This window comes from Engystomops pustulosus, chromosome 8, assembly GCF_040894005.1.
Source record: "Engystomops pustulosus chromosome 8, aEngPut4.maternal, whole genome shotgun sequence".
Taxonomy (NCBI): Eukaryota; Metazoa; Chordata; class Amphibia; order Anura; family Leptodactylidae; genus Engystomops; species Engystomops pustulosus.
This window is the reverse complement of record NC_092418.1, coordinates 113,026,208-113,045,427: the sequence shown is the minus strand read 5'-3', so window position 1 is coordinate 113,045,427 and position 19,220 is coordinate 113,026,208. Positions and strand designations below refer to the sequence as shown.

At 46.6% G+C, this 19,220-nt stretch overlaps 1 protein-coding gene across 8 annotated transcripts in view; it reads left to right on the top strand.

Annotated features, from left to right (window-relative positions):
- Window positions 1-207: 207 nt before the first annotated feature.
- The window catches only part of R3HDM1 (R3H domain containing 1), an 81,705-nt gene continuing 62,692 nt past the window's right edge, over window positions 208-19,220 (top strand). For 6 of the 8 annotated variants that reach the window (XR_011849476.1, XR_011849475.1, XM_072122258.1 and 3 more), the window contains exon 1: window positions 3,315-3,464. The gene's annotated coding sequence lies outside the window, so the exon portion shown is untranslated. Of the gene's footprint in view, window positions 324-3,314; window positions 3,465-19,220 lie in introns of those variants that run through there. The other 2 variants (XM_072122254.1, XM_072122259.1) reach the window with 2 other exon arrangements.

Sequence of the window (19,220 nt, the reverse complement as noted above, 5' to 3'; positions counted from 1 at the left end):
TGTGTCTGAGTTTCCACTCCGCCAAAGCCACGCCCCTTTTCGGAGAAGAGTCGGAGCAGGTGGAAAAAGTAATTTTTTCTGGCGCCGCCAGCTAATAAATAGGTCTGAGAGCAGAACATGTGGTGAGAGCGCCACAAAACTGGCGGAAACACCATAGTAAATGTCCCCCCATGTATTACACGTGGATATATCTGTAGATTAGGAGCAGGAGTTGTTTTAAGGACTCCTAGAGGCCACTTCCCACAGCAGGTCCTGGCACAGACTGTCTGCTCCCCCTCAATTGAAATGGATTGGAGTCCATCAGGTCTCTTCTCTGCAAGCAGGTTTGTCTGTTCTGAACAAAAATATAAGGCTGCGGTCACACGTAGCGCTAAGCGTCCGTTCCTAACGCGACGCTAGCGCACAGGGAGCGGTCCTCGGCCCAAACACACGTGCGTTTCCAGAGAAACGCATGCGATCGGCTTATCAATCGCATGCGTTTCCCTGGAAACGCATGTGCGTTTGGGCCGAGGACCTCCCCAGGTGTGCTAGCGTCGCGTTATGATGGACGCCTAGCGGTACGTGTGACCGCGGCCTAAGAGTATGTGAGTCAAAATCTGCATCGTAAAGGGTGAAGACACACATGGCGTTTTTAGGCCATTTTTAGTTAGTGCGCTTTGACATCGTTAAAAACGCATGCGTTAAAAAACGCATGCGTTTTTGACCAGTTTGAATTAAGATAATTGGTCAAACCTGTCAAAAACGCATGCGTTTTTCAAAAACTAAAAACGGCCTAAGGGTGCGGTCACACGTCGCGTTTACTGCATGCGTTTAAAAACGCATTGCTACAGCTGAAGGGATATTTCCCTAATTAAACAGCTGTTAACGCTTGCGTTTACAAAATGCAAGCGTTAACGCATTGTTAACGCATGTGTTAACATCGCGGTTGACGCATGCGGTTGTTAACGCATTGTTAATACATGCGTTAACGTCGCGGTTACCGCATGCGTTTTGTAAACGCAAGCGTTAACAGCTGTTTAATTAGGGAAATATCCCTTCAGCTGTAGCAATGCGTTTTTAAACGCATGCAGTAAACGCGACGTGTGACCGCACCCTAAAAACGCCATGTGTGTCTTCACCCAAAGCCTCACCCTGGATAGTGAAAAATCTGCGTGGAATTCTAGAATGTGGGAATACCATCAGCCTATCCGCACATGTAGCAGCAAAGTGTCTGCTTTCTGTTACATTTTAGCCCGGTGACACACGTGGCGTTTTTACATCCTTTTAAAATGCATCAGTTTTGGATAAACTTAAGGGTGCGGTCACACGTGGCGTTTTGAAGCCGTTTTTAAGCAGTCCGTCCAAAACGCATCTGTTTTTGACCAGTTTTAATAAAGATGATTGGTAAAACCTGTCAAAAACGGATGCAATTTTTGGTTGGACTGCTTAAAAACGGACCAAAAACGGTTGTTTTGTTGTGATTTCGAATGCATTGAAAATGCAATGCTTGATGTGCATTAATTGGAATATGTAAAAACACAAAAAGCACACCACAAACTTAGCCGCTTTGAAAAACGCAATGAAAAAACACCTCAAAAACCGCAGGGGAAGAAACGGTCATTTTAACCAAATACCCATTGAAAAATCCAAAATGCAAATACCAAGCAGAAACGCCACCTGTGTCACTGGCCCTATGCTGGGATTTTGCTGTGTTGGGGTGGGGCTAAATATTTGCACCAAAAATGTTGAATTCTGCATTTGGACCCACTGACATTAACTCCTGAGGGTGCGTTCACACGTTGCGTTTTGGTCGCGTTTTCATTGCGTTTGCAACGCATATACAACAGCTGATGAGAGGTGATTTGCCTAATTACATTACCGTTTACGTTTGTAAACGCAATGCGTTAACATCGCGTTTACGATGCGTTTTGTAAACGGAAATGTTAACAGTGATGTAATTAGGCAAATCACCTCTCATCAGCTGTTGTTGTTGTATATGCGTTTCAAACGCAATGAAAACGCGACCAAAACGCAACGTGTGAACGCGCCCTTAGAGATTGTCCATCAGGTTCTGTGATTTCCTGCCATGAGACGTTCTTGGACATTGCGCCAACAGTAATCGGCCATAGTCATAGGAACAAGGTCCTCATTGCCTCAACATCTCATAAATTAGAGCTGCTGGGGAGACATGGAAGATATTTTTGGAATCGGCAGCTCAAAAACACCCAGAATCGGGTGGAAAAACTCCTCGCACCATGACAAAAATGTTTTATTGTTTGGCTCGTTACACACAAACGTAAAAAAATCACTTGCTACACTTAATTTAGGGCGCGGTCACACAATGCGTTTTGGTTGCGTTTTGAAAATGAGATGATTTGCCTAGCTACATTTCTATTAACTTTTGCGTTTACAAAACGCAGTGTTAACACACGTGTTAACAAAATGCAAACATAAATGCATTGTTAATGCATGCGTTAACATCGCGTTTACGACAATGTCATTATTGTAAGTAATGTTATCAGGCAAATCACCTCTCCTCAGCTGTTGTAATGCGTTGCCAAACGTAACCAAAACGCACCGTGTGAACGCACCCTTAAAGGGGTTGTGCCAACTTTGTATGTTACCCATATGCACATGCTAATTGGTAAGGGGGTCCGACTACTGGGACTGTCACCGATCATGAGACCAGGACCCCAGAATTCTGTAGAACTGGAATCCTGTTCTCACTAATAGGTGACGGGTAGAGTATGTGTCCTGCCTCTATATTCAGTACTAAGGGTGTGTTGAAAATTGTTGAGCACTTGTATCCACTGTCTATGAATAGGTAAAGACAGCGCCCCCATTCTACGTGATCTGTAGGGGGGTCCCAGCAGTCAGACCCTTGCCGATCAGATTATCATGATGACTTGTACAATCCCTTTAAGAGATGTGCCCTTGTATTTCGCATAGCGCCGTTGTAGTCGCCATGACTAAAGTCACCAAAACACATGATGCATTTGCAATGTGTATCAAAACTGCAGTGAAAAAACGCATCCAAAACGCAAAGTGTGAATGCAGCCTTGGAATCTGCCGTTCAGACTGTATATACCGTTCGGTGTCCATTCACATTTGGCCTCCCCTCCCCTGCTGCCTCTTGTCACTCAGCCTGTGTGACCTGACATCTCACTGCAGCCCCCTGCTGGCTCATTGTCCTCACAGAGCATGCTCTGCCCGGGTGCATCATGGGAGATGTAGTCTTCACACCTATCGGCTCGTTATATTCTGAGGCGCAACGGAACTGCAACCCCCAGCATCCCTTGCGCGGGAGCGCGCTGCCTTGTGGGAGCTAAGAAGAAAAAAAAACTCCCGATTCTGTATCTCGGCTTAGCTGCTAGGGGTGTGCCTTGTCTGCACAGTGTACACAGGCTCCAAGTGCCGAGCAGCAGAAGCCTTGGATGTGACTGGGGAAGAGGACATAATGTAACTCAAGATTAGTAACAAGATAAGTAAAGCAAAGTGTCTGCAAAGTGACTCCATACTGGAACATGATGATAAAAGTGGAGCTGTAGCCCCCAGTACAGCCTCCTCCTCCTTTATCTCTGCCCCATGAGGGCTGCTGTGCTCTCCCTGCATGCTCATCTTGTCTGCCTGCCTTGTCTTCCATAGAAATATTTCTCGTCCCCCCCTACAAGCCGGTAGTCGTTCGTTCCCGATGCGTTCTAATGATCGTCACGAATGTTCCATTGCTGCTGACTATAGGGGGGGTTCAGACCGACCAGCAATGTTCTGCTGCTGGCCATGGCTGGGAGTGATCCTGCAGCCTTTGAAGGGTTAAACCGTGGCTTGCTGTGTGTCAGGACCTGAAGCCACCCAGCACCTTCTGTGAGTGACCTCTCTTCTGTGTGTGTGTGTTTTTATACCTCTTATTTGTCTGCTTTTACATGTATGTCTTGCAATATGTAGCAGTCAGTCCATAAAACCCTATAGGGGCCTCCATTGAACTGCAATACATATGCATACTGTGCAGAACAGCTGTTATAGTCGTCCAGAATAGCGCCCCCTATGGCCTTGGGTAATTATAAGTGTGTATTAAGGGTTCTGTGTTACACCCAGAGCCAGGGGTTAGGTAAGGACGTTTAATTCTGGGTAACAGATCCAATTAAACATGTCACTGGACCGGATCTTCCACGTATTCCCCCCTTTCTCGCTGATTTCGGTGGTGCAGGTTACCTATAAACACATCTTATTGTTTGCTCTCCGTCCTCATTAATCATTGTAGCAGGTTTTTTTTCCTTTTAGATATTCAATGAGTTCCTTTGGCAATTCATATATCACTTATACCCAATATTTTCTTTCCAACGAGATATTTTTTTTTTGGAGGGGGGGGGGGGGAATGGAGAAAATCGAACAGCTGTGCGCTATATCTAGAAATAGTATTATATAAACCCTGCAGCTGAAGTCCCATTATGAGACGGATGGCGACAATCTCTCTTGAAGGTGCCCACTTTTTTTGTGTGTGTGTGTTTTTTTTTTTTTTTTTTTTTTATTCTGTTCCTCCGCTTGGTCAGTTTAATTCATTCCCACACGTTTTGTATCGGAGCCAACAAAGGAACAGCTTGACACATTTTCTAGTAAAATCCATCGGCTGCTGATGGGTTAATGCCTGACACCCCCCCCCCCCTCCCGTTGCTCTTTACATTGAGGTACAGTGTTTGATGTTGATGCAGATGCATATTTTTTTTTTTTAATAGGTTTTTCTTCTGTGTGTTGACTGATTATGTTGGTGTTTATGCCAGGATGGCGTTTGGTATTGCTTTGCTCTTTGGGCACATGCTGTACTGGGGGGTGTAGGGGGGGCAGAGACTCATGTGTGGCCTAACGGGGCCGATCCGGCTGCCAGGATCAGCCCAATGACCCGTCATGTTCCACCGTGTGACCTGAAATGACTGATGGTAATCGACACTAAGCTCCATGTGTGTCGCTGTCAGAATATGTCCCGGGCCACTGAAAATTTCTGCTCCCATGTCCAGGGAAATTAATAATTATATTGTGAAGGGTTATAATATGAACTACTACCCCTAGAGTTACTTTTAGGGAGTCTTCTGCTTATGTTACGTCTGCTCCACGCCTCTTGTCCTTACAAGAGCTGCCAAAAAATCCTTGTATATAGGGACAGCCTGTAGCCCAATGCGCCCTGTTGCTAGAAGCAGGGATTGGATAGATTTGACTTCCGACACTGTTGTTCTATCAGAGATGAGCAGTCAGGGGTCCGCCATAGAGTCAGATGGGCGCGTTGGCAGGGGAAGATGGCTGGTAAATATTTTATGTCTATAGTAGAATTTTAATGAGATGTACACTGGAAACCGGATAACTATCTGCAGTCCTTTGTTGTGTTTTAAGGCCGGGGACACGTGGTTTACTGTCTGATTTGGTGCAACTATGATTTGCAGCAGGTAAACCTTGGGAGAATTGGTGCTATGTGCCTTAAGGACCCATTCACATGAATGTATTTTGTTATTGGCTAATAGGACTCGTATAACCGACATCGGATTAATCCATTATACTAGAACCGCCCACCTCCTCTGGGATGGAAGTATAGTTACAGAAGGGGCCGTAGTTATTTTGGGGATTATACTTGTCACATGGTCTGTATTCTAAGGACCGAATACACTTTGAAATGGGCCTAACGGGTTATGCAGTCTAAATGGAGAAAATGTCGAGATGTGGCAAGAGAACTGCCCATCGACCCACGTTATCCGAGCAACCATCAACTAGTATCAGTGGTCCTGTGCCTCGCGCTCATAAGGTTCATAATTAGCCGCAGAAGTGGGTGGAAGGGTCAACAAAGGGCAGGAGGTGCCTATGAGTACCTACCTCCAGACTGATAGCACAATATGGTGGATACACATTTGTGTGTCCATAGTACATCCTTTGTATGATGTTTCCATTTGTCTCTGTTTTGCTTCCCTTTATTTTATTTATTTATTTTTTTTTTGTCTGTGTCCACAAAAAAATAAACTGAAGGTCTTTCAATGGTTAGAAAACATGACACTTGGTTTCCCAGCCTCATTAGTGAAAAAAATGGACAGGTCATCAGTTATTCTTGCGGACCCCTAGACTTCTGTGACCCTTATCCGTGAAAAGAATATAACAGGGTTCAAAATTTTTGTGACAGTGAATCGGTGGAAAACAGCTAAAATGTGAAAAAAATAGCTCAGTAAGGCATCCGTGAGAACCACCGATGTCAAAAACCTCGCCATTGTGAGAGTGCCCTACGGTAGATACGTCAGAAGATGACTGCCCCGGGGCTCTTGGGTTCAGGAAGTTTAAAACTTTGCTCTGGTCCATTGGCTCCTTGCTTGGAGAGGTCAATTTTTTGAACTTCGAGGTTTACGTTTGTGCTCTTAAAGTAAATCTTTATTTTAAAGAAATCAAAATCCATCATGATAAACCAAGGACACTTACTAATAAATCCAGGCACCATGACTGTGGTAACCTTCTTAAATTTGTAATCCAATGCTAATTATGCCTCAACAGAGCTCCTCAGTGCTACCGATTCACTGGGTGTTACACTGAGCAGATCCTGTTTCGCCCTCCCCCTGCTCTCTCCCTTCTCACGCTGCTTGTCTAATTTAGCAGCCGCAGGAAGTGCAGGGGGAGTCGAGACCTGCTCTGCTCATTTTGACAGCCTGTGACGCTACAGCACAGAGGGACTCTGAAAACACCCTCTCACCCGGTGCCCTTTAGGTTTATTAGCATAATTTTAAACATAGATTTTAGAAGGAAGCAGGCCATGGATAACAAATATAAAATGATTGCCACAGTCATGGTGCCTGGATCTATGGATAAGTGTCCCTAGTTTATGATGATGAGTTTTGATGGTCATGTGATTATTGGGGAGGTTCTATGGGGGAGATATATCTTGTACGAACATATAATATCAGACATGCCCCTCTTCTTCTCGCCAGATACTTAGGCTTCCTGATGAATCCGGCAGGCGGTGTGGCCCGCAAATTAAAGTTTGCATGTTTTTCAAAATTGCGTAGGGTGGGAACTGCTATAGAAGCGGTGATAAATCTCTGCTCCTGTGTGTATGATACCTGTCATTGCAATTCTGATATAATCAAACGACTGCTGAGAATTGATCTCTGTAGAACAGGAAGGATATGGATATTATGCGTAAAAACCAGTGGATTTAGAAAATATATATATATATATATATATATTTTTTTTTTTTTAACCTTTAGAACCATCTGTTTCCAACAAAGTTTCTGCAAGGACCAGGGACTACACCAGTCAATATTGATGGGCAATCCTGAGGCCATCAATATAAATCCTGCACAATGCTTTAAACAATAGATCTTTTGCCGATGACACATTGCTTTTTAATGTGATGGTCTGAAAGTCTCTATTTTCTAATGCTGCAGGTCCTTTAGGGAGCTTCTGGTTCCCCTCTGCCATAAGAGATTACCCTTTTTCATGCCGGCAACTAACCATATATACTTGAGTATAAACCAAAACCCCTAACTTTACCACAAAAACCTGGGAAAACCTATTGACTCGAGTATAAGCCGAGGGTGGGAAATGCATTGGTCACAGCCTCTCCAGTGATTGGCCTGCTGGACCCTGCCCAATAGTATATAGCCAGCACCTGCCTCCCAGTATATAGCCTGCCGGAACCTGCCCCATAGTATATAGCCAGCACCTGCCCCCCAGTATATAGCCTGCCGGACCATATCCCCCAGTATATAGCCAGCTCCCAGCCTGAGTATATAGCCAGCACCTGCCCCCCAGTATATTGCCTGCCGGACCCTGCCCCATAGTATATAGCCAGCGCCTGCCATCCCATATCCCCCAGTATATAGCCAGCTCCCAGCCTGAGTATATAGCCAGCAGCAGGGGAAGCCAGAAAGGTGAGTTTTGATATATATTTTTTTTACTCGAGTATAAGCCGAGTTTGGGTTTTCAGCACATTTTTTTTTGTGCTGAAAAACTAGGCTTAAGCTCAAGTATATATATCTGCAAACTGCAGTGAACTTAAAAGGAACCTACCACCACATATCTACCTATAAAGGTAGATCGGGTGGTAGGTGGATCAATAGGACGTGAGGATAGCACTTTTAAGGGCTAATCCTCACGTCCCAGCACTTTTTTGGTAACTTTTATTAGGCACATATGTAAATTTTCTCATGCAGCTACTGGGGCGTGGCGTAGCCGCAGTTGAGGCTACATGGCGCGGCTACTCCACGCCCCAGTAGCCTTTTTTTCTCCTCCTCACAATCTTCAGCGCGCAAGCTCCTCGTAGCTGGGCGCCCTCATCCGACGATCCTGCCGTCTGAGCATGTGTTTAGTGCTGTGTGAGTAATAAATATGATGATCTGTCAAATTAGCAAATTTACGCATATATGCCGAGTCATCCAGTGTAGACTTTAAAGAGCACCTGTCACCCTCAATTCCGAACTAGCTAAAACAGACAGACACAAACACAGCGCTGTAGGAACACCGGACCGTGCTCAAAGAAGTCTGGCGTATTCATGAGGGGCGGGCTTAGGGGCGGTGACTGCCGCATGACAGGGGGCGGTGCGGGGAAGGGGCATCGCTTCAGACCGCCCCCTCATGAATGCGCCACTTTGAGCGCCAGGCGTTTGTAGTGTAAAAGGCAGCAGTGTTTGTTAGCGTTATCGGAGGTTTCTGATTACACTGCCGGGACTGTTTTAGCATTAGGAGCTGCTTACTTTAGTAAGAGATCCTAGTGCCGTTTTTAAGGGAGAAAGGTCCTCTTGTAATATTGAGGATAACGTTGGCACTAGTTTATTTTCTTGTGACGACAACACACACAAAATGAAGTTTTGCACGTTGGGCATTGTTATCCAGGGACTCGCTTTGCAACAATTGTATCTTTTTGTACATTTGTTTACAAAGTAATGGCACAAGTAAATATATGAAACATTGTAACTTTTTTTTTTTTCTTTATAATAAATCAGGTTCTCAGTTAGAAACTGCTGGAGTTGGGCTGTTTCTTTCTTGCCCCATGCATTTTAGTCGCCTCGTAAAGATTCTTTCATATGTAGTGTTGTGACAGTGCCGATGCTGCTGAATGGCTCCTTTTTATTATGTATCCATTTGAGGCATGGACTCATGGGCCCAGTCCCTGAGGTCTGACACACACCGGTCCCATGCAAGGGATCTAAGGAGACAAAGTCGCTAACGAGTCAAAAGGGCACTGGAGGCGTTACCAGGGTGCCTCAGTGCTGCAGCTTCACAGGCTGTTACACTGTGCAAGGAGTACTTCAACCTCCCACTGCTTGCTCTAATTTTACACAGTGGGAAAGGCAGGTGCTCCTGCACAGTACGACAGCCTGTGAAGGTACAGCACGGTAATGCCCCCAGAGCCCGTTTGACTCCTAATAATTTTAAAAGTTGGTTTTAGAAGGCAGGAGGCCATGGATAACAAATATAAGAAGATACCACAGTCCCAGCACATGGATCTATGAGTAATGTCCCTGGTTTATCAGGACGGATTTTGGTGGTAGATTTCAGATTCTTCAGATTGCAGCCCCCAAAATCGCAAGCAAAACATTTTTAACTTATTTACACCAGATGACAAAACAGTAGAATGGCAATTTTTTTTTCGCAGCTTTTTATCTGAGCATTAGCAGGATGTATTATCTCCATAGATTCTAGTAGTCCTATCGGGGGGTGGGAATGGGGACGCAAGCTTGCTGCTGTACATGCGTTCCTAAGCAATAGTTGCATACAAAGCAATGGCCGTATGGAGCGATATGGTACACGGGGAAAAGATGGGACATGTGCAATGGCTCGCTATGGAGAGGAGTCACCCCTCCTCCTCTCCATTGCGGCTGGCGTATGCCCACACGGCCGTAGCCACGCAGGTATACGTTAGTGTAAATGTAGCCTAATGTAGCCAACTGGTCTGTATTGCAATGATCATTGTTCCTACTAAGTCATCAAAATTGCCGTGTCTTTGCAGTTTTGCTTGGGGTCAGGTTCTTGTGCTTCACTTCTAATATCATAGGTAAGATCTGAAGATTGTAAAGCATCATTATCTCATCCTAAAACTTCTGGGGTATTTGGAGCAGAGAGGAATGGGTGCATCAAACCTGCACTCGGACTGCTCTGCTCACAGCCTCCACTGCAGTGTAGGGGTTTGTGGTTTTCGGCAACATTTGCTTCTGCTTTTGGGGGTACCAACGCTGATACCCCAGTAGGGTGCCTCCATGTCCCGCTCTCCTCTGTGCTGCCTGTGTCTTCGCTTCTGAATTAATGAAACCACATAATGTCTGCAGTTTCTATAGAAACTGGCTGGGAGCTGGGCCAAATTGAATTTGCCACATTATAGGAATATTAAGGGTTTAATTTGCCAAAAATAAAGTCTGATAAGTACAGCTCCTTTTTATAATAGGTGAGTGCGGCTGAAGTGGGGCCTGCCCTGTGTAGGGGCATGTCTCTATCTCTCTTTCTTGTCTTGCACTCACTGACCCGCGCCATGTCTCATATGAGCCGTCCATTACTCCTGCTTTTCAGTCTCTCTTGGTGCATTGTAATCGCTTGAACAGTTACTGTCATACAGTCTCTTTCTTGATATCTGGTGCTTGCTCTAAGGGTGTATGCACACAAACATATGGGGGATGTATATACAGCCTCATATAGGTCCCCCATAATTGTCTATGGTGCCACAACGTGTGCTCACTGTACCGTGCCATGGCCGCAAGCACAGTGTGCGCCCCTATTTTGTATGGAGAGGAGCCATTGTTTTTATGCCTTCCCAGTCTCTTGTAGGTACCGACTCTTGCTTTCGGTGCCTTATGAACAATCTTCCATTTTTTTTTTCCCCACTCCTTTGGACAGTAGCCTCACGCTTGAGCATGTTCTCTCAATGTCTTGTGAGCGCACGGTTTGCCCTCAGGATGTGTTTTGGTGCCTTGAAACGCTGGCTTCTTCTTTCACAGTCTCAGTAGCACGGCGGGCACACGGCAGCGCGGGGAGAGGAGGAGGAGGTGAGCGCAGCTCACCCCCGCCCCTCTCCATAGCGATGTGTGGCCGCGGCGCCGTAATACGGGAAAAGATAGGACATGTCCTATCTTTTCCCGGGCTACGGAGCGGTACGGTGCCGCACGTGTGCTGCACCATACCGCTCCCGTAGGGCGCCGCGAGCCCATAGAAGTGTATGGGGGACGTATATTGGCCGCATATACGTCGGCCGTATATACGCCCCCCATACTGTAGTGTGAATGCAGCCTTAGTCATAGATCCAGGCACTGTGACGGTGCTAATCCTTCATATATTTGGTATCCATGGCCTCCTTCCTTCTAAAATCAACTTTTATAACTATGCTAATGAAACAGAAGGCCTTTGGGGGTGCTAAAAGAGCCCATCACTGCTGTAGCTTCACGGCTGTTACACTGTATCCTCCGTCCCTCTGCCTGATGTAAACTCACACAGTGGGGGGAGTGCTCCTGCACAGTGTAACAGTCTGTAAATCTGAAGCGCAGAGGGACTCTGGAAATTGCACCAAAGCCCTTAAGGCCTATTAGCATAATTTTAAAAAGTTGATCTTGGTAGTAAGGAGGCCATGGATAACAAATTATAAGAAGATAATAGTCCCGGTGCCTGGATCTATGAGTGAGTGTCGCTGGTTTATCATGATGGATTTTAATGGTAGATTTCCATTACATTTTTTGGGAACAGACTTTGTCCTTTTCTTTGTTTCCTTCTTGTGATCTCTCACTTGCGCACACACTTTCATTCTTTGTTTTGCACAATTTTGCCTTCCAAGTCTTGCGAGGACTCTCTCTTTTGTCTCTGCACTCTTTTTGGCATCCTCTCTTTCTGTCTCACTCGCTCTAGCCCTCTCGCTGTTTCTCGGGATCTTACGAACAGTCTCTCTGCCTTTCTCAGTCTGTCATTTGGTGTCATGTAAGAATTCTCTCAATCACTTTGTGCATTGCTTTTGTTATGCTGCAAGCGCTCTCTCTAACTCTTATTAACCATCCCTCTTGGCGTTCTGTAGACGCTCTAGTCCATTCTTGCAGTCTAGTTTCTCTCTCTTTGGTTGCAGTCTCTCTCGCTCTTCTCCTCTTTATGTATTGGTATGTTGCAGGCGCTCTTGTTCTCACGCTCTCCCTTGCACTCTCTCTCTGTATCTGTCTCCTTATTGTCTTGTGCTGTCTCTTTCCTCGTGAATTACTGTCTGAATTCACTGGATCCCGTCAAGGAAAATCTTTAGCAGTTCCTCGCCTGGTATTTATGGAGCAGGATTCGGATCTTGTATTATGTCATGTATCTAGAACAACATGTGTCGCCGGGTCATACGGGAGCCTGAGGCCAGGGACTATGAGCGGCGCTGAGGGATGCAGGGACATTCTTTGTATAATGTCATGTTAACAAATCCGTCTAAGGGACCCAACTTTGATTTATTCATAAAATATATTCCCTCCCAGAGGAGCCTCGGCTCGCACTCAGTGTACAGTTTTACAAATACTCCGTTTTTAGCAGCGTATTAAGAGTACAGAATGGGGGTGGGGGTTGACCATAGTCAATAACCCCCTACATCGGAGAATTATGCAAATTTTTCCACCGCCTCTTGACCTGCCCTTTAAATATGCAGAGTTGAAGAATTTGTCGGCGAGAAGAGCTTGCAATCTAATTACTGGATCTGTCGCTGTGCATCGGTGCAGGTGGCGTAATATCCGCTGACGATGCATTTTCTCCAAATAATTGCAAATAAGACGTGTCTGTGACAATGTAACACCCCGCACCGCGAGCAATGTCTAGATTTCGTCTATAATTTTATACATATGAAAGTGCAACATTCCTGATGTGTTGCCGCTAATTAGTATGTTTTAACGAAAATTAATTACCGCCAACTCGGACAAACATGCTACAAAGTATTGGTAATTATTAGCGGGATATTTATTTATTTTGAAACAAAGGACGGTAATTCCGGTGACTCTCCGCACCACCTGCTGGCAGGCGCTAGGTATTGCCGCACTCTGTTACGGCTGAGCTGTAATAATAGATAATTGCTGCTGGAGTCATGAAAGAAGTAGTTATGAGCGAGTTTGCACGGTAACACCTCTCAAGTATCATTCCAATTATTAAGCTCTTCGACGAGTGAAACTTGAACTTCTATTTTTGTTTTGGATTTTGGCAGATTTTTTTTTTTTTCCCTCTCTCGTTATATTGTGGCCTCTTCATTTGCTTGCGGGTTATGTGAAATAATGAGGCGTAAGTGATATGTAATGGGACTGTTGTTGTGATGCATGCAAATCAATATCTCCTAATGGTTCTTGTAAAGGATAATGCTATCATTAATTCAATTAAAACGTTACAGCGATGTTGCGCATTAATACAGGCAGGGCTTTTTTTTTCTCCTTCTTGGACATTACAGGGAAATGAGAGAAGAACCAAATCCTAGACTGGAAAAGGTTAATGTGATTACATTTTCTGCAGGTTCTTGGGTTATGAAATGAATGTGGCAACGAGCGGAGTGGCGAAAACTCATGTTACGGAGACAGTGACAGGCCCCCGGTGCGGTGGCACAGCTGGAGCGGTGCGAGGCCGCGCCTGGGATAATAAAATCAGTTACATGGCAGAAAAAGTCATCCACAAAATGTAATGGAATTGTCCTCTTTAATGTTGGACATCTGGTGCAAGTCTGTTCCTCCTCCTTCTTCTAGAAGGACTAAGACACCACATTCGGAGTGTGAACTTGGATAAGTTATTTGGGGTTAAGCTTTTAATGGGGCGCTAATTGCACATTCCCCCTCTCCAAGTGTAGTTGCTTATTCTAAAAACACAAAAGAAAGTCTGTTCTGTATGGAGTATAGGGCTTTTTTGTGGATTTTGGGTACCAACATAGAGGCTGGGGGCTGGTGAGCAAAGGTAGAGGTATGGAGATTTGGGGGACAGCAAGAGATGGTAGAGGCAGGAAGATTGGGGGTGAGCGGGAGAAGAGGCAGGAAGAGGGGGGTTTGGGAATGAGGCGTGAAGATGGGAGGGGGGAGTTGGGAGAGAGGCTGTAGAGGCATGAAGGCAGGGGGCTTGACAGGAAGTTGAGAGGGTAGATGCAGGTGGATGGGGTTTGGATGAAAGAGGTGGTAGAAGGAGGCGGGGGGGTTTAGTTGGGAGAGGGCAACAGCAGAGACGGCAAAGATGAGGGTGTTGGGAGAGAGGTTGGTAGATGTAGGGGGTCGGGGGAGAGTGGCGGATAGAGGCAGGAAGATGGGGAGGGTTGGGGCATCGTGGCGGATAGAGGCAGGAAGATGGGGGGGTTGGGGGGAGAGTGGCGGATAGAGGCAGGAAGATGGGGAGGGTTGGGGGACAGTGGCGGATAGAGGCAGGAAGATGGGGGGGTTGGTGGACAGTGGTGGATAGAGGCAGGAAGATGGGGGGGTTGGTGGACAGTGGTGGATAGAGGCAGGAAGATGGGGGGGTTGGGGGGAGAGTGGCGGATAGAGGCAGGAAGATGGGGAGGGTTGGGGCATCGTGGCGGATAGAGGCAGGAAGATGGGGAGGGTTGGGGGACAGTGGCGGATAGAGGCAGGAAGATGGGGGGGTTGGGGGACAGTGGCGGATAGAGGCAGGAAGATGGGGAGGGTTGGGGCATCGTGGCGGATAGAGGCAGGAAGATGGGGGGGTTGGTGGACAGTGGTGGATAGAGGCAGGAAGATGGGGGGGGTTGGTGGACAGTGGTGGATAGAGGCAGGAAGATGGGGGGGTTGGGGGGAGAGTGGCGGATAGAGGCAGGAAGATGGGGAGGGTTGGGGCATCGTGGCGGATAGAGGCAGGAAGATGGGGAGGGTTGGGGCATCGTGGCGGATAGAGGCAGGAAGATGGGGAGGGTTGGGGGACAGTGGCGGATAGAGGCAGGAAGATGGGGAGGGTTGGGGCATTGTGGCGGATAGAGGCAGGAAGATGGGGGGGTTGGGGGACAGTGGTGGATAGAGGCAGGAAGATGGGGGGGTTGGGGGACAGTGGTGGATAGAGGCAGGAAGATGGGGGGGTTGGGGGGAGAGTGGCGGATAGAGGCAGGAAGATGGGGAGGGTTGGGGCATCGTGGCGGATAGAGGCAGGAAGATGGGGAGGGTTGGGGCATCGTGGCGGATAGAGGCAGGAAGATGGGGAGGGTTGGGGGACAGTGGCGGATAGAGGCAGGAAGATGGGGAGGGTTGGGGCATTGTGGCGGATAGAGGCAGGAAGATGGGGGGGTTGGGGGACAGTGGCGGATAGAGGCAGGAAGATGGGGGGTGGTTGGGGCAGAGTGGTGGATAGAGGCAGGAAGATTGGGGGTGAGAGGGGGAAGGGGCAGGAAGATTGGGGGTGAGAGGGGGAAGGGGCAGGAAGAGGGGGGTTTGGGAGTGAGGCGTGAAGATGGGAGGGGGGAGTTGGGAGAGAGGCTGTAGAGGCATGAATGCAGGGGGCTTGGCAGGAAGTTGAGAGGGTAGATGCAGGTGGATGGGGTTGGGCGAAAGAGGTGGTAGAAGGAGGCGGGGGGGTTTAGTCGGGTTAGAGCAACAGCAGAGACGGCAAAGATGAGGGTGTTGGGGGAGAGAGGCTGGGAGATGTAGGGGGTTGGGGGAGAGTGGCAGATAGAGGCAGAAAGATGGGGGAATTATAAATGGGAAGTTAACACACATTTGACAGTGTTGATATATTAGTTTATAAGCGGGCAGACACAACTGGTGCATGTCACAACATGTCCTCAAACCCCCCCCCCTCGCCCCGTTATGGATCTCTCCAGTAAATATCTATAGAACGAGGCAGAATAATTAGAATAAATGCGATGGCAGCCGTGTTCAGAGCCCTATTTGTACACCCCCCATTTATATATTGTCAGCTGGAGCTCTGCTTCAATCTTTTATTTTTCATATAAAACCTTATGAGCCCTTGCCGTTTAGCTGGTGTTGTGACTGTGCGGGGGTTAGTCCTCATTTTACATTTGCTTTGACACCTTTCTGTTCTGCTGCAGGAGCGAGTGTGATCGCACCCCATAGAGCACGGCGCACCTGGCGCTGCCACCTCCCGTGATTGATTTCAGATCTGCCAAGGTCAATTGTACACATGTAGATAATGTGCCATAAGGCCTCAGACGTGCCATATTCTATGGGGAGTAAGAGAAAGCAAGACTTTTATTTTGATGTTAATTTTTAGTTCTGCCGTTTGGTCTCCAATGGTTATCGGATGTGAGAACCAAAAATGTGTCTTTTTGGGGGAGGAGTCCTGTTTTTTCAAGTTCATCTCGCAAACCTGTAATCAGACTTGGCTCTAGCTGTTGGGCTGTGTTCACACTTTGCACTTGAATTACATTAGGAAATGCAGTTAAAAGGCAGCGGGAACGAGCTACTCCCAAACACTGACTAGTTTAGCCTGGGAGAACAAGTGGTGCTAATTTCCAGAATGCAAATGTTAAAGGGAACCTATAGGAATTTTTTATGTGGACACATGGGGGGAAAAAGCCCCAAACCTTTATACAGGCAGTCCCCGGGTTACATACAAGATGGGGTCTGTAGGTTTGTTCTTAAGTTGAGTTTGTATGTAAGTCGGAACTGTGACAATTGGATTTTAAAAATGTTGGGTTGTCATAAGAACCAGGAATAACAATAAAGCTTCATTACAGACACATTTGATAACTGTTATAGTTGATTATTCTAGCATAGGACTAAAGTACAGTAAATTACTAACATCCAGAGGTCCGTCTGTAACTAGGGGTCGTATGTAAGTCAGGTGTTCTTAAGAAGGGGACCGCCTGTACTTCCCTCCTTCCCTTGGCCCCTGTGCATTCTGGCAAGTGAAGCCGGGTATTGCAATGCAGCTTTACTGCGCAAGCGTCATACGCCTGGCGCATGCGCAGTGGGTATTATCTTTGCTTTACTTAATGTATTGTGAGAGGAGGCGCCGGCAGAGGATCTGCAGATGCGAGTCCGATGTGATTATTTTTATCCACCTACTGCCTTCATACAGCTTGATTTGGGACCTTGAACCATAGGCCCATACGGACCTGTAGTTAGTTTAGGGTCTTAAATGGACATGTCAGGTCCTCTTTAAGGTCTAAATTTATCTGCGTTAGTGAATAATTCTTCCTGCTGCTTTGCGTTGTTACCCCAATGTACCAGAGATAAATTGATGGCTTCTCTATTCAGCTCTGTGGCACTGATGGAGATTGTCGAGTATGGCACTGGCCTATCCCCATCAGCGCCATTGAAATGAATGGAGCAGCCAGCGCATGCGCAAGCAGCTGCTCTACATCTCTTGGTACAGCAGGGGGGGTACAAATGACTCTCATTCTCATGATCTGTGGGGGTCCCATCACTGAGACCCTCACCGACAAGCAAGTTAGACCCAATCCTGTGGGTAGGTTTGTTTGTAGCCTTAAAGGGGTTCTCCAGTGACGATCTTGTCTAACTTCTGATCCTCAAAGTTGGAGGACCGTTTCTTTTTATTTATTGGCCTTCTATCAATTTATTTCTTTGGGAAGCCATGATGGGCCAAACTTTACACTGCAATGATATCGCAAAAACACAAATGAGGCGATCAATGAGATGCCAGTCCCAAAGTTTTGATACCTAGTGGTAGTTCCTAAGCCAGAGACCCCGCTTTCACCTGCACGGGCTCCAAAAAGATTGTGGGTGCGAGTGCTATGGTAGAAAAGTAGGAAAAATCTTTTGAACGACTGTAGGAGTACAAGTCAGGAGGAGCTGGTAACCATCTCCAGGATTCATGGCGGGAGCTTTGGCCTCTGAAAATTTCAGCTTGTGAAAGAAAGTAAAAAGTTGAGTGAAGGAGCCGCAGCTCCTGGGGGGGATACAGTGAATCAGAGCAGTACGGATGGCGCCGCTATAAGAGCTTTTTTTTTTGCTCAACTAAACACACATTTACTTGGCAATAAACCTGTAGACTGCGGAGTGAGGCTGTCGGTGTGCCGGCTTCACGTGGCCTTACTGCTTTTATCATTTCTAGCTGGGATTTTTTTTGCCCTTCTGTGTAAGTTTTAAAAAAGTTGACTTCAGTTTTGCTGTAGTTAGTAGGAACAGATACTTTTACTTCTTGGACCCTTTGTCCAATTTCTCACCCTCTTATTGACTTCCATGAAGTTGGAGAGTCCTACACATATTCTTGATGCCAATTTTCTCCCCTCTCTACTTATTATAGTACTAGTCTCCATGTTATAAAGGGAACCGGTCACCAGATTTTTACCCCAATAAAACCATTATACCCCTCAGGTCAGGTATGAAATGTTGTTTCTAGAATTCCGTTGTTTATGTGAAATCGCTTTTAACAATGGGAAAAAAAAAAATCTCCTTCAAAGTCCTATATTAGCAGAGAAGAGTCCTATTTTGCCGGAAAGGAGTCAAGAAGCTGTAGGTGAGATGTTTTTTGAGTCTCTACTATGTTTTGGTTCCATAGCATTTGGGAACATGCTGATAAAATCCCATCAAGCTTTGGTTCTGTGAGTTACAGAACCAGAGATGCAGACAAAAAAAGAACCACAATTCTGGCCTTTATTTTATCTATCTGAAGCTCAATGTCAGGGTCGGTGGTGGTGGACCCACTGACCAGGGAGCGGAGTCTAAGTGGTACTCACCAGAGCCGGCCGCAAAGCAGATTGGACTTGCTGCAGCAAGATACCAACAGGTCGCTCCACACGAGTGACTTCGCTTGCGGTAGTGGCCAATGAGAAGTACAGAGACGTAGAGTAGAATCGGAGTTGTGTTTAGGCAGGAGGGCAGGACCGGCGGCGCAGGATTGGAGTCAGGAACGGAAACAGAAATCGCAACAGGTAATCGCAGGAGTCACAATAGGAAGCTTTCTCTAAGGCTGTGAGGTACAAAGATCCAGTAGGGGTTACAGGAAGAGGCCAGTTATTTATCAGGTCAGCGGCCAGCCAGCGTCAATTAGCGACGCACTGGCCCTTTAAATCTCACTGAGCCGGATACCAGGAGCCTTCACTGGAGCGTGGTCAGCCTACTGCAGCTGTGATGGGGGTACATGGTTGCGCCTATGACATGGGTAGCAGGAGCACCCGTGATGATCACAATATGATCTTCAGAACCAGTGATTCAAAAACTTAATTGGAAAGGCAAGCTGCGGATAAAAATCCAATATCCACCTGATGCAATCTAAAAGATCAGATTCTTATCTTTAATATGTCATCAGCATGTTTGTAGGTGCTATAGAACCGAAGATAGAGGTCTCTAAAGTGACTCTACCCCTCCAGACTCATCTTTGGCAAAATAGGACTC